Source organism: Sturnira hondurensis, unplaced genomic scaffold (assembly GCF_014824575.4).
Source record: "Sturnira hondurensis isolate 20B ecotype Veracruz unplaced genomic scaffold, ASM1482457v3 Scaffold0015362, whole genome shotgun sequence".
NCBI lineage: Eukaryota > Metazoa > Chordata > Mammalia > Chiroptera > Phyllostomidae > Sturnira > Sturnira hondurensis.
In genome coordinates, this window is record NW_028087993.1 from 58,510 (window position 1) to 62,785 (window position 4,276).

At 38.4% G+C, this 4,276-nt stretch overlaps 1 pseudogene; it reads right to left on the reverse strand.

Moving 5' to 3' along the window:
* Window positions 1-2,080: 2,080 nt before the first annotated feature.
* Window positions 2,081-3,983, reverse strand: LOC118999776 (40S ribosomal protein S25-like; annotated as a pseudogene).
* Between the last annotated feature and the right edge of the window lie 293 nt (window positions 3,984-4,276).

The following is a 4,276-nucleotide window of genomic DNA, read 5'->3' on the forward strand; positions in this document are numbered from 1 at the left end:
ATATGCCAACCACAATTAAAATGGACTTGTTAGGCTCTGGCTAATTTAGCTCGGTGGGTTGAGTGTGGGTCCGCAAACAAAAAGGTTGCCGGTTTGAATCCCAGTCTAAGACACATACATGTCTCAGTTGAAGGCTAAGTCCCCAGTAGGGGATGCATGAGAGGCAACCACACATTGATGTTTCTCTCTTTCTCTTTCTCCCTCCCTTCCCTTCTCTCTAAAAATAAATAAATAAAATCTTAAAAAAATAAAATTAAATAAGCCCTGGCTGGTATAGCTCAGTGGGTGGAGTGTGGGCCTGCGAACCAGACTATCGTGGTTCGATTCCCAGTCAGGGCACATGCCTGGGTTGCTGGCCAGTTCCCGGCAGGGGACACACCAGAGGCAACCATACATTGATATTTCTCTTTCTCTCTCCTTCCTTTCCCCTCTAAAGATAAATAAATAAAATCTTACATTTTTTAAATTAATAAAATAAAATAAAATGGACTTGTTAGAGTTATGTAAAAAATAACTGTGATGTAGATGTGAATAGAACTTTACAAGTTTGAAAAGATTATATAGTTGATACAGTGCCAACAAAAGGCAAAAAAGTGCATGAGCTTTGGAACTAGGTCCACTGTTTTTCAACCAGGAGCCATAATACTCCTCTTAAAGGGCATTTAAAAATCCATGGGGGTTGGGATGTTTGGTTGGATATTACAGATATTTAAAACCTCATAAAAGGGTTATTAAATCGCCTGCCATTCCCAGTACTCCACAGATTACTGGGCCTAGTGTTGGGCAGGTACTTCCGCATACTGACACTCTACATTATTCCTTGTCCTCCTTACCCAATGCCAGCTTTGAGGCTCATGTCATCCAAATCTCCTACCTCTACTCTTTCTTGATATAGTCATTTTAAAGACATGGTAGCAGCTTCTTCTTAAGAAGTAGTTCAATATCACTCTTTCCTGCACCATTCCTAGCATGGTTCTTCATGACTTCAGTATCCACTCAAATGAAGCATCCAGTATCATTACCTCTTGGGGTGTTCTGCTCTCTCCACATTTTCAGTAAAAGATCAAGTCTTCCTCCTCTTCTCACTTTACTCATGTGCATCATCTGATGCAGTTCACCCCTCTTTTTCTTTTGGAACAATGCCCTCACATCACACTCAGAACATCTTACTTTCTTAGATTTCCTCTTTTGTTACTGGCCAGTCTCTCAGATTCATTCACTTATTCTTGCTCATTTCCCTAATGTGTTTTTAAAAAATCATATTTTATTGGTTGCCCCAGAACTTGATTTCAGACTTTTCTTGTATCCACACTCCCTCTCTAGGTGATTTTTTGCAGTCTAATTATTTTACCATCTGTGCTCTAAAGAAACCAAAAATTGTATTTCCAACAGAGGCCTCTTCTCTAAACTTTCCTGACTCATATAACAGATTATATAGTTAACATCACTATTTGTATACTAATATTCATCTTTAACATGACATCTCCTCAAATTCTTGAATTTCTTCCCAGAGTGATTCATTTTGAAGTCTTTTCACTCAGTAAATGACAATGTTAATCTTGCATTTTTTCAGGCCAAGACTGAGAAAATTTTGATTCTGCTGTTTCTGTTGCACTCCTCATCTGATCCATTTACAAATTTGTCAATACAGTCTACAAAATATAAACAAAATCCAGTGCTTTTCACCATTGCTACTACTGCTGTCTTGATTTAAGCCACCAAGATCTTCAGCCTGATTACTATGTAGTTTCTTTTTTTCCCATTTTTTATTTAATTATTTTTCAAGTACAGTTTTCTGTCTACTATTCCCATCCCATCCCACCCCCGTGCTCCCCCCTCCCTCCCATTTCCACCCTTCTCAGTTGTTGTCCATGTATCCTTTATATATGTTCCTCTAAATCCCTCCCCTATTTCCCCTGAAATGCCCTCCCCTCTCCCCTCTGGTCACTCTCAGCCTGTTTCTTTACTAGTCTCTTTTTACTTTTTCTGACTATAGTCTATCCTCAGAATAGCCAGAGTGATTCTTTTTTTCTATTTAATAAAGTTTTATTTTTCAAAATGCACAGCTGGCAGGACTTGTTCATCCATCCTCACGAGAAGCTGGTACATCCCCACCTTTGGTGTTTCTAGTTAAGTGACTTGATCTCTATGCTTTGAAACTAGTTGAGTACATCCTTTAGCAAGGAGGTTCTGAAGTGCTACCCTGGCCAAGAAACTGCAGATATGTCTCTCAGAGGCAACAGCTGGGGTTATAAGCTTATAGTTGGTAACTTCCCTGCAGTTGGTCATATGTTGCTTTGTCAAAAAGACTAGGTTATTGAGTTTGTCCTGAAGTTTGCATTTGGACCACTTCTTTTCAGCCTTCCCCCCAGATTTGTCTTTCTTGGGTGACTTACCAGCATGTTTCTTCTTGTTGTCCTTGGGAAGCACACCAAAGCTCAGAGAGCAGCTGCTACCATTGAAGCCTTGCTAAGATGTTGGACAAATAAAAACCAGAGTGATTCTTCTGAAGTATAAGTTTTCACCATTTGTTTGACCAGTCAGCCTCATAGATTCCTTTTTTGGTGAGTTCCTAAAATCCTTATTATCTGCAGTATTCATTTAGTTGTTCATATATGCTATCTTTTCAAATTGTAATTGGTTTTGTTTTTATAGGTATTTGCCTCTGTAGCTCATTTTCCCAAGTTGATTTTCAGGTACTTCATACAGGAACCATTTGTTACACTCGTTTGTATCCCCCATTAAAGACATATAATAAACACAGGAACTTAGTATGTTTGCCAAATAACAAAAATAATTGGAGGTAAAATGTATCTTTAATATTGTAGGTGGAGGTGTCTTATGTTCTTGGAATTCCAATATTGTGAATATCACTCTAGTATATAATTTTCCCCGTAAAGAATGGTAACATGTAAGAACATTAAAATCGATCTCTTAAAACTCTCAACGATTCTATAAGTATAGAGTACATTTTGTGTAAATCTATTGAAATAAATATGCTACTACCATACCCATCTTTCTGCATATTATGACTTGGGTTTAAGATGAACTTAGCTGATTATAACAAAATGGAGATAATAAGGATAAAGGAATACCTGCTGAGTGTCTTTCAAATTGTATTTCTTCTGAAAGTCACACATTTCCTGAACCTCAATTAAAATGACTCTCCAATTTTCTCTGATTAAAAAAATTAGATGAGTATACTTTGCACAGAGCAGAGCATTTCCATTTTCTCCCGCCCCACCCCCCATCCTCAATCATACCCCTCCCATTGTCTTTGTCCATGTGTCCTTTATACATGTTCCTTGAAGACCCATCCCTTTCTTTCCTCTGTTATCTGCCTTCCTCCTCCCCACCAGTTACTGTCAGTTTGTTCTTTATTTCAATGTCTCTGGTTCTATTTTGCTTGCTTTCAAAATAAAACATTGATTTGCAATTACGAATGGGATGACTGGGACAGAACATGGTTTTGCTGATGATGGTCAAGGATGGACCGGGCTCAGCAACTTGTTACTTTTTCCCTGGTGTTTGTAATTCAAATCCATGCCACTATGAAGTTACAAATCACTCTTCTAGTGCCATATGCTTCTTGTGAATGCTTGTGACTACACAAGCCATATCTGTCAGTACCAGGAAACAAAGGTGTTTAATTAAGAAGTCAGTTTAAAAGCAGGCATTTAAAAAGATTTGTCTCACAAAGGAAATATAGATAATTATATCATTAAGCATAACTCTAAACATAATAATGGCAAAACTATAATAATAAATAATGCACGGTTAGCTGTCTTAGAGGGAACTGGGCAGAGCCTGTGTTTTGGATTACAGTTTGGTTATACATTTATAACAATTCCACTGTTCTGAGTCTGGGTTCCTCCTGTTTCTTCTCTTTATCCCTAAAAGGAAGGTATTTAGGGGATGTCTCACACCTGCCATCCTCTTACCTTTCTCATACTGCATTTATCTGACTGATATGGTTCTACCATGGACCCATGAGCTTCCAGAAGAGTCCTTTGTACATTAATTTTTTGGTCTTCCTCAAAGCCAGTGATGCCCCTGCTTAGATTTTCTCTTCATTTGACAGGAGCCCAGCATTCCAGTGGAACTTTTGAGAAGCTTGTGTACATGCACAGTCTCAGAGTAGACAGGAGTAGGACACTGTTACTGCTGGTTAGGTAATAATATCACCCCAAGATGTGATGACTGCTTTCACAACAAGCAGGTGCCATGTGTGTCAAGGGCAGACAATCACCATATCCTGGCAGTAAATTTCTGGATT